The sequence below is a fragment of the Ailuropoda melanoleuca genome, chromosome 2, assembly GCF_002007445.2.
Source record: "Ailuropoda melanoleuca isolate Jingjing chromosome 2, ASM200744v2, whole genome shotgun sequence".
NCBI lineage: Eukaryota > Metazoa > Chordata > Mammalia > Carnivora > Ursidae > Ailuropoda > Ailuropoda melanoleuca.
In genome coordinates this window covers 158,855,571-158,866,971 of record NC_048219.1, presented here as the reverse complement: position 1 = coordinate 158,866,971, position 11,401 = coordinate 158,855,571, and the positions used below count along the sequence as shown (strand labels likewise).

General features: G+C 35.9%; 1 pseudogene; it reads right to left on the bottom strand.

Moving 5' to 3' along the window:
* Window positions 1–10,893: 10,893 nt before the first annotated feature.
* On the bottom strand, window positions 10,894–10,989 carry LOC117801260 (annotated as a pseudogene).
* Window positions 10,990–11,401: the final 412 nt, after the last annotated feature.

The following is an 11,401-nucleotide window of genomic DNA, read 5'->3' as shown; positions in this document are numbered from 1 at the left end:
AAATGCTGTTGCGAAAACTGGACAACAACATGAAGAAGATTGAAACTGGATCACTTTTTTACACCATACACCAAAATGAATTCAAAATGGAGGAAAGACCTCAATGTGAGATAGGAAACCATCAAAATCCTAGAGGAGAACACACGCAGCCACCTCTTTGACATCAGCCATAGCAACTTCTTACTAGACACATCTCTGGAGGCAAGGGAAACAAAAAAAAATGAACTATTGGACTTCATCAAGATAAAAAGCTTCTGCACAAAGAAGAAAAAAATCAACAGAACTAAAAGTTAACCTTTGGAATGGTAGAAGATATTTGCAAATGACATAGCTGATAAAGTGTTAGTGTCCAAAATCTATGAACAACTTATCAAACTCAGCCCCCTCCCAAAAAAAATCCAGCTAAGAAATGGTCAAAAGACATGAATAGACATTTTTCCAAAGAAGACATACAGATACCTAACACACATGAAAACCTGCTCGACATCACTCATCATCAGGGAAATAGAAATCAAAACTACAATGAGATATACCCCTCACACCTGTCAAAATGGCTAAAATTAACAACACAGGTAACAACAGACGTTGGCAAGGATGCAGAGAAAGGGGAACACTCTTAAACTGTTGGTGGGAATGCAAACTGGTGTGCAAAGACTTATTCTTCTGGTGTAGTTCCAATAGTTGACTTTTGCTTTTGTTTTCCTTGCCTGAAGAGACATACCCATCAATACTTGGAAAGGCCAATGTCCAAGAGATTAGTGCCTATGTTTTCTTTTAGGGGTTTTATGGTTTCAGGTATCACATTTAAGCCCTGAATCCATTCTGAGTTTTGTTTGTTTGTTTTTGTTTTTTCCCCCCTTCGGCATGGTGTAAGAAAGTGGTCCATTTTTTTTTATTTTTTGCATGTAGATGTCCCATTTTTTCTAAACCATGTATTGAAGAGACTCTTTTCCCATTGGATAATCTTACCTTCTTTGCTATAGATTAGCTGACTATATAAGCATGGGTTTATTTATCTTTCCGTCCTATTGCTCTCTCAGTCTATTTTTGTGTGAGTACCATACTCTTTTGAATATTATAGCTTTGTAGTATACCTTGAAATCTAGGATTGCGGTACTTCTAGTTTTGTTCTTTCTCAATATTGCTTTGACTATTCAGGGTTTTTGTGATTCTCTACAAAACTTAAGAATAGTGTTTTACTTCTGTAAAAAAAATGCTACTGATATGGGGATTGCATTGAATCTGCAGATCACTTTGGGTAATATGAACATTTTAATAATATTACTTTGATCTATGAGCATGAGATCTCTTTCCATTTGTGTCCTTTTTAATTTTGTTTTTCATAAGTGTCTTAATTTTCAGAACATGTTTTTCACCTCCTTGGTTAAATTTATTCCTAGGTTTTATTCTTTTTGGTGCAATTGTAATTTGGATTATTTGCTTAATTTCTTTTTGTACTACTTTGCTATTAGTATATAGAAACAAATTTTATTTATTAATTTTGTATCCTGCAACTTTACTGAATTCATTTCTAGCTTCTAATAGTTTTGTGGTGTTGTCTAGGATTTTCTATATGTAGTATAATGTCATCTGCAAATAGTGGCAATTTTACTTCTTCCTTACCAGTTTTGATGCCTTTTATTTTCCTTGTCTGATTTAAGTGGCTAGGGCTCCCATTACTATTTTGAATTGAAGTGGTGAAAGTGGACATCACTGTCTTGTTCCTGATCTTAGAGAAAAAACTTTCAGTGTCCCACCATTAAGAGGTTAGCTGTGGATATTTTCCCTGTGGCTTTTATTATGTTGGGGTGTATTCCATCTTAAACCACTTTATTGAGAATTTGTATCATGAATGGACATTGTATTATGTCCAGTGCTTTTTTTGCATCTATTGATATGATCCTTTAGTTTTTATCCTTCCTCTTTAATGTATTTTATCACAATGATTAATATGTGAAAATTGAATCATTCTTGGATCCCCAGATAAACCCCATTTGTTTGTGGGTAATAATCTTTTGAGTATATTGTTGAACTTGGCTTGCTAACATTTTATTTAGAATTTTTTGCATCTATGTTTATCATGGATATTGACCTATAGTTTTTGTTTTTATAGTGTCATTGTCTGATTGTAGATAGGGTAATTTGGCCTTGGAGAATGAGTTTTGAAGTTTTCTTTCCCCTTCAATTTTTTAAATAGCTTGAAAAGAAGAGTAATTAACTCTTCTTTAAGTGTGTGGTAGAATTCGCCTATAAAGCCATCTTGTCCTGGACTTTTATTATTGATAATTTTATGATTATGATTCATTTTCCTTTCTAGTAATGGGTCTGTCCAAATTTTAATATTTTTTTATTATGTTAGTCACCATACAATACATCCCTAGTTTTAGATGTAAAGTTCCATGATTCATTACTTGGGTACAACACCCAGTGCACCATGCAATACATGCCCTCCTTAATACCCATCACTAGACTATCCCATTGCCCCAACTCCCTTGCCTCAGAAGCCCTCAGTTTGTTTCCCAGAGTCCACAGTCTCTCATGGTTCATTCCCCCTTCTGTTTACCCCCCTTTCTTCTTCCCTTTGTTCTACTACTGATCTTCCTACTTATGTTCCAAAAATCAGTGAAACCATATTATAATTGCCTTTCTCTGCTTGCTTATTTCACTTAGCATTATCTCCTCCAGTCCCGTCCATGATGCAGCTAATGTTGAGAAATCGTTCTTTTGATGGCTGAGTAATATTCCATTGTATACATGGACCATATCTTCTTAATCCAGTCATCTGTTGAAGGGCATCTCAGCTCCTTCCACAATTTAGCTATTGTGGACCATGCTGCTATGAACATTGGGGTGCATATGGCCCTTCTCTTCACTATGTCTGTATCTTTGCGGTAAATACTCAGTAGTGCAATGGCTGGATCATAGGTTAGCTCAATTTTTAACTTTTTAAGGGACCTCCACACTGTTTTCCAAAGTGGCTGTACCAAGTTGCATTCCCACCAACAATGTAAGAGGGATCCCCTTTCTCCACATCCTCTCCATCATTTGCTGTTTCCTGCCTTATCTATTTTTGCCATTCTAACTGGCATAAGGTGGTATCTCAGTGTGGTTTTGATTTGAATTTCCTTGATGCCTAATGATTTTGAACATTTTTTCATGTGTCTGTTAGCCATTTGTACGTCTTCATTGGAAAACTGTCTGTTCATATCTTCTGTCCATTTTTTTATTTGATCATTTGTTTCTTGTGTATTGAGTTTGAGAAGTTCTTTGTAGATCTAGGATACCAGTCTTTTATCTGTAGTGTCATTTACAATATCTTCTCCCATTCTGTGGGCTGCCTCTTAGTTTTTTTGACTGTTTCCTTGGCTGTGCAGAAGCTTTTATCTTGATGAAGTCCCACAAGTTCATTTTTTCTTTTGTTTCTCTTGGCTTTGGAGATGTGTCATGAAAAAGGTGGCTTTGGCCGATGTCATAGAGGTTGCTGCCTATGTTCCCCTCTAGGATTTTGATGGATTCCTGTCTCACATCGAGGTCTTTCATCCATTTAGAGTTTATCTTTGTGTATGGTGTGAGAGAGTGGTCAAGTTTCATTCTTTTGCATGTAGCGGTCCATTTTTCCCAGCACCATTTATTGAAGAGACTGTCTTTTTTCCACTGGATGTTTTTTCCTGCTTTATCAAAGATTAGTTGCCCAAAGAGCTGAGGGTCCATTTCTGGGTTTTCTATTCTGTTCCATTGTTCTGTGTGTCTGTTTTTGTGCCGGTACTATGCTGTCTTTGTGATCACAGCTTGAAATCAGGCAACGTGATGCCCCCAGCTCTGTTTTTCCTTTTCAACAATTCCTTGGCGATTCGGGGCCCTTTCTGGTTCCACACAAATTTAAGGGCTGTTTGTTCCAGTTCTTTGAAAAATGCCATTGTTATTTTGATTGGGATGGCATTGAAAGTGTAGATTGCTCTGAGTAATATAGACATTTTAACTATGTTAATTCTTCTGATCCATGAGCATGGAATATTTTTCCATCTTTTTGTGTCCTCTTCTATGTCTTTCAAGAGTGATTTGTAGTTTCTAGAATATAGATCCTTTATGTCTTTGGTTAATTCCAAGATAATGTATGATTATTGGTGCTATTGTAAATGGAATCAATTCTCTAATTTCTCTTTCTTCAGTCTCATTGTTCGTGTATAGAAATGCTACTAATTTCTGAGTATTGATTTTGTATCCCACCACAATAGAATTGCTCTATAACTTCCAGTACTTTGGGGGTGGAGTCTTTTGGGTTTTCCATATAGAGTACCATGTCATCTGCGAAGACAGGTAGTTTGACTTCTTTTCTGCCGATTTGGATACTTTTGATCCCTTTCTGTTGTCTGATTGCTGTTGCAAGGACTTCTAGTACTATGTTGAATAATAATGGCAAGAGTGAGCATCCTTGTCATGTTCCTGATCTTAAGGGAAACGCTTCCAGCTTTTCCCCATTGAGAATGATATTCACTGTATGCTTTTCATAGATGGTGTTTATGAAATTGAGGAATGTACCCTCTATCCCTACGCTCTGAAGTGTTTTAATCAGGAAAGGATGCTGTATTTTGTGAAATGCTTTTTCTGCATCTATTGAGAGGCACATATGGTTCTTGACTCTTTTCTTGTTGATCTATCACGCTGATCGATTTGCAAATGTTGAACCACCCTTGCATCCCAGGGATGAATCCCACTTGGTCATGATGGATAATTCTTTTAATGTACTGTTGGATCCTCTTCAGGAGAATAGGTATCATTTCTTCTTTGAATGTTTGGTAGAATTCTCCTGGGAATCCATCAGGCCTTTTGATGGGGTCTTTGCCTGGTTTGGGGATCAAGGTAATACTGGCCTCATAGAATGAGTTTGGTAGTTTTCCTTCTGGGTTTATTTTTTGCGACAGCTTCAGGAGAATAGGTATCATTTCTTCTTTGAATGTTTGGTAGAATTCTCCTGGGAATCCATCAGGCCCTGGACTCTTGTTTTTTGGGAGGTTTTTGATCACTGTTTCAATCTCATAATGGTCTTTTTAAAAAATCAATTTCTTCCTGTTTCAGTCTTGGTGGTTTGTAGGTTTCCAGGAAGGCCTCCATTTTTTCCAGGTTGTTTAATTTATTGGCATAAAGCTGTTGATAAAAGTTTCTAATGATCCTTCCTATTTCATTGGTGTTGATTGTGACCTCTCCCTTTTCCTTCAAAATTTTATTAATTTGGGTCCTTTCTCTATTCTTTTGAGTAAGTTTTGCCAGTGGCTTATCGATCTTATTTATTCTTTCAAAGAACCAGCTTCTAGTTCTGTTGATCTGCTCTACTGTGCTCCTAGTTTCTAATTCATTGATCTCTGCTCTATTCTTGATCAACTGCTTTCTTGTGCATGGATTAGGCCTGTTCTTCTGTTCCAGCTCCAGCTTCTTGAGGTGAAAATATAAAAACTGCATTTTATATTTTTCTATTCTTTTGAGTGAGGCTTATTTCTTTCAGGTTTAAAAGACTGTATCTAGATATTTATTGGCATAAAATTTTAATTGTATTCTCTTATGTCTACCTGTGTTGGTGGTATTTCTCTTCTTTCATTTTTACTTTATCATTTGACCTTTTTTTAAATTAGTTTCAGAGGTAGAATTTAGTGATTCATCAGTTGCACATAACAGCCAGTGCTCTTTACATCAAATGCCCTCCTTAATGCCCAACACCAAATTACCCCATTCCCATACTCACCACCCCTTCAGCAACCCTCAGTTTGTTTCCTAAAGTTCAGCATCTCTTATGGTTGCCCCTTTCTCTTTTTTTATTGATTAGTCTAGCCAAAGGTTTATCAATTTTATCTTTTAATAGTAGAAGCTTTTTGGTTTCAATGATTTTTTTTGGTCTGTATTTATTTCCATTCAGATATTTGTTAGTTTCTTCTATGAATTTTGGGCTTAGTTTTTTTTTTTTTTTTTTTTTTTGGTCCCCTTGTTTCTTTAGGTGTAAGGTTAGAATTTTTTAGATTTCTCTTTTTTCTTAAGGTACCTATGTATAGCTATAATTTTTTTCTCTTAGAATTGCTTTTCTGCATCCCAGAGATTTTAGACCATTCTGTTTCCATTTTCTTTTTATCTCCAAATATTTTTCTTTTTGATTTCTTCTTTGAACCAGTGGCTATTTAGGAGCATGTTGTTTAGCTTCCACATGTTTGTGGTTTTTCCCAGGTTTTTTGTTTTTGTTTGTTCTTGTAAATAGTTTTTGGCTTCATAATATTGTAAAAAGAGATGCTCGACAGGATTTTGATCTTCTTAAATTTGTTCAGGCTTGTGTTGTGGCCTAAAATATGATCTATACTGGATAATGTTTCATGTGCACTCAAAAATAATGTGTATTCTGCTGATGTTGGATTTAATGTTCTGTACATATGTTAATGCCATATGGCCTAGTGTGTCATTCTGTATGATATATCCATTGATCTAAGTGTGGTGTTAATGTCCCTACCATTATTGTATTATTGTCAATTTCTCCCTTTATGTCTGTTAATGTTTATGTATTTGGATGCTTCTAAATTGGGTGCATACATGTATTTGTATCATCTTGTTGGATTAGTCCCTTTGTCTTTATATAATGCCCTTTACAAAATGCTAGTATGTTTTAAAGTCTATTTTGTCTGATATAAGTGTTGCTATCCTGGATGGATAGCATCTATCTATCATCATTTAAGGCTTCCATTTGCACATACTCTTTTCCATTCTCCAGTTTAGCTTTAGGTCTGAAATGAGTTCTTGGAACCAGTATATAGATGATCTTGTTTTTTATTCATGTCACTGTATGTCTTTTAATTGAATATTTAGTCCATTTACATTTAAAATAATTATTGATAGGTATGTACTTGTTCACATTTTAATTATTTTGTCTTTATTTAAATTTCAGTTAGCATACAGTGTAATATTAGTAATATTAGTGTAATAATATTTTCACATATTCCTTGGTTTTTCATGTATCTATTACAGGTTTTTGATTTGTGGTTACCATGGGGTTCATTTTTAACACCCTATACCTATAGCAGTCTATATTAGTTATAGTCACTAAGGTTCAAACACATTCATATTTTGTACCTTTTTATTCTATATATCCCTTGACTAATGTTTATAGTTATAATTGATTTTACTATTTTTGTGTCAACCTATATAGTGGCTTTATAAGTAATAAATCTACACATTTAATATATGTTTAGTTTTAGCAGTGGAATTTTTTCTTTTCACAATATTCTTCTAGTTATGGTCTTTTTTTTCCACTTAAAGAAGTCTTTTTAACATTTGTTGTAAGGCTGGTTTAGTGGTGTTGAACTTCATTAACTTTTGTCTGAGAAACTATTTCTTCTTCAATTGTGAATGATAATCTTTGCCAGGTAGGTTAGTCTTATTTTTTGTTTTGTTTTGTTTTTGGTTTTTTTTGATTTTTGTTTTCCTCCTCTCAGCAATTTTTATATATCATGCCACTCTCTTCTGGCCTGCAAAGTTAACTATTACATATCTTGGTAGCAATAGCTTTGGGTTCATTTTGTTTGAGGCTATCTGTAATTCCTGGACCTGAGTATATTTCTCCCCCAAGATTAAGGAGCTTTTTAGCTATTATTTCTTCAAATAAGGTTTCTGCCCTCTTTTCTACCTCTTCTCCTTCTGAGATCCCTATAATGCAAATGTTAGAATGCTTAGTGATATTGCAGAGGTCCCTCAACATATTCTTTTTTGATAATTGTTATTCAGCTTTTTTCTGTTACCCTGTCTTCCTGATCATTCTTCTGCATCCTCTAATCTGGTGTTGAATCCCTCTAGTCTCTATTTTTCCTTTTACTTATTGTCTCCTTCAAGTCTCTTTGTTATACTTTCTAAGTTTTCACTGAGTGCATTCACTCTCTCTTGTCCACTGAATATCTTTTTGACCATTACGTTGAACCCTTTATCAGGCATAATGCTTATCTCCATTTCATTTAACTTTTTTCTGTGATTATTTCCCTGCCTTTCATTTGGGACATATTCCTCTGTTACCTCATTTTGTCTGTTTCTACATATTAAGTCAGGTATATGTTCTGGTCTTGAAATTTGTAAAGTAGCCTTCTGTAGAAAGGATCTTGTGATGTCCTGTAGCATAATTCCCCTTGTCAGTAGAACCAGGTGCTCCAGGGGTGACTTCTCTGGGGGGCTACATGCAGTCTTCTATTGTGGCTGAGCTATGATTGCTGTGGGCACACTGGTGAGTTGCCCTTCAAACCAGCAAGCTGCAATGACCCACTTTGCCAGCAGAAGAGGCACTGGGCAGGTTTTGCTCCATGGGCTGTTGAGAGTCTTGGTTATAGCTGTTGTGGGCTCACTGATGGGCAGGGCTAGCCCTCAGCTTGGCTGTCTGCAATAAGCCACTGTGACAGCTACAGGAACATTGTAGGGCAGGACTTGTTCCCTGAATAGCCAGCTATGAGGGCCAGCTACAGGAATTGCAGCAGTCTCTTTGGAATGTTGCCAGTCCTAACCATGGCTGCCTACAGGGTATAGTGGGACAGGAGTCCTTTGGGGGGATGTCTGCCAAAATGGGTAGGGTGGAACCAAAGGCGAATGCCAGGGCATGACATGGGGTGCTAACGAGATAGGAGAAAATTAGAATTGGCTTCTGCAAGCATTTAACTATTTAGTCTGGGGGAGGGCACAAATACTGGTACCTGCCATTGCTTTTGTTCCTGGAAAAATTTTCTGTAGATCCTTGCCCCCCTGGCACATGTCCTAAAATTAATGGATATCCTTCACATAGATTCCTGGCACTTTTCAGACTGCTGCTTCTGTGCTGTCTCAGAGCAAGTTTTTTAGTGCGTTGGTTCTTTAACTCCAGGAGCTTTAAAAATCAGGACTTAAATCCCATTGATTTTTCAAAGCCAGACATTATGGGGACTTGTCCTCCCAGTGCAGGTCTCCAGAGCCATGTGTGTGGTTGGACCACCTCACTCTTCTGCTTGTGATGTCCCTCCCATTTGTAGTTAGTTCATGCTGGAGATTTGGTTCCATTTCACATCTTTGCTACCCTACCCTTTTCTATATGGCCTTCACTCTATGACTAGCTGTGGAAGATCTACTCTTCCCATCTATGTGTTTTCCCAGTTAGTTGCAATACATGTAATTGTTGCCTCAGTGTATCCATGGGGCAAGCAAGGTAAGCCTAGGATCCTCCTACTCTGCCATCTTCCCACCTACTTTGCTTTTGTTCTTGAGTTTGAAGAGTTTTCATAATTTGGAAAACAGTCCTTTATCATATGTGTGTTCTGTAAATATTTTCTCCCAATCTGTGGTTTATCTTCTCATTCTCCTGACATTCTTTCATAGAAGAAAATTTTTAAATTTTCATAAAGTCTAGTTTATCAATTATGTATTTCATGTAATGTGCCTTTGGCATTATCTCCAAAAAGTCTAAAATTGCCAAGACTAAAGGTCATCTAGATTTTCTGTGTTATCTTATAGGAGTTTTATAATTTGAGTTTTACATTGAGGTCTGGGATTCATTTTGAGTTAATCTTTGCAGTCTGTGTCTAGATCCTTTTTATGTCTGTGGACATTAAGTTCCAACACCATTTGTTGAAATGGTGGAAATTATTTTGTAGATGCATATGTCTTCTGTGGTGATGTTTGTTAAGGTCTTTTTAAATTGAGTTTTGTTTGTTTCCTTATTTTGACTTTTTTTAAAAAAGGATTTATTTATTCTTAGAAAGAGAGAGTGGTGGGGGGCAGAAGGAGAGAGAGAATCTCAAGCAGACCCTCAACTTAGTGCGGATCCATATTTAGGGCTCAATCCCATGACCCTAAGATCATGACCTGAGCTGAAATCAAGAGTCAGGTGCTTAACCAAATGAGCCACCCAGGTTCCCCTCTTATTTTAACTTTTTTAAAAAAGATTTTATTTATTTATTTGACAGAGAGGTAGAGAGTACAAGCAAGTGGAGCAGCAGGAAGAGGGGGAAGTAGGATCTTCCTTGCTCCCTGCTGAGCAGAGAGCCCGATGCAGACTGGATCCCCAGACCCCAGGATCATGACCTGAGCTGAAGGCAGCTACTTAACTGACTGAGCTACCCAGGTACCCTTATTTTGACTTTTAAAAGTAATTTGTATATTTTGGAAAGCAGTCCTTTATCAAGTGTGTCTTTTGCAAATATTTTCTTCCACTCTGTGTCTTGTCTTTTCATTCACTTAACATCTTTACAAGAGTAGAAATGTTTAATTTTAATAAAGTCTAGCTTACAAATTATTTCTTTCATAGATTGTGCCTTTGGTGTTATATCTAAAAATACTTTGCCATACTGATGGTCATGTAGGTTTTCTTCTATGTTACCCTCTAGGAATTTTAGTTTGTGTTTTATATATAGATCTGTTACATATTTTGGTATTTGTGAAGGAAGTGAGGTCTGTGTCTAGACTCCTTTTTGTTTATTTTTTGGCATGTAGATATTCAGTTATTCCAGCTTACTTTTGCTCTTTTGTCAAAGATCAGTTGACTATATTTATGTAGGTAACAAGTTTTAAGCAAAATCGGAAATAAAACAAAAATTTGTCTATTCATTCCTTAACTTTATTTATTGCTGAAAGCTCCTCTTTTCTTCACGTAGATACAAATTTCTGATCTATTTGATTTTCCCTGTGTGTGAAAAATATTTTGCAACATTTTTTGTAGAACAGGTCTGCTGAGAATGGCTCTCTTCTATTTTTATTTGCTTTAGAAATTCTTTATTCTCTTAAATTTGAATAATTATTTCACTGGCTCTAGAAATCTAGGTTGGTGGGTTTTTCTTTTAACATTTTAAATATTTCACTCTTTCTTTTTGCTGGTGAGGTTTCTGAAAAAATGTGATTTCTTTTTTAATCTGATGAAAAGATATGAAAAACATTTGCACATCATCCTTGTGTAGGGGCCATGCTAATCTCTGTATCATTCAAATGTAGTATATGTGCTGCTGAAGCAAACACTACTTGTTTCTTTGTTGGCTGTGTTTTCCCTCACTCTGGCCTTTTCCTTCAGGATTTTCTGTTTCTCTTTGGGTTTCTGCATTACCAATATGATTTGCCTAGATATGGATGCTTATTTTTTTGCTTGTATTTATGATGTTGACATTCTTTTAGCTCTCTTGCTCTGTGGTTTGATGCTTGTCATTTGGTTTGCAAATTTCTCAGCTAATTTAATTTCAAATATTTTTCTAATTTTTCATTCTGATGTGTTACACTTTTTAATGTTCTCCTATAGTTCTAGGATGCTCTCTTTCATTCTCTTTTTTCTTTATGTATTTCAGTTTGGAAAGTTTCTATTGCTCTATACTCAGGTCCACTTATTATTTCCTCAGGCATGTCAAGTATATTTGTGAGACCATCAAAGGTGTTTGTC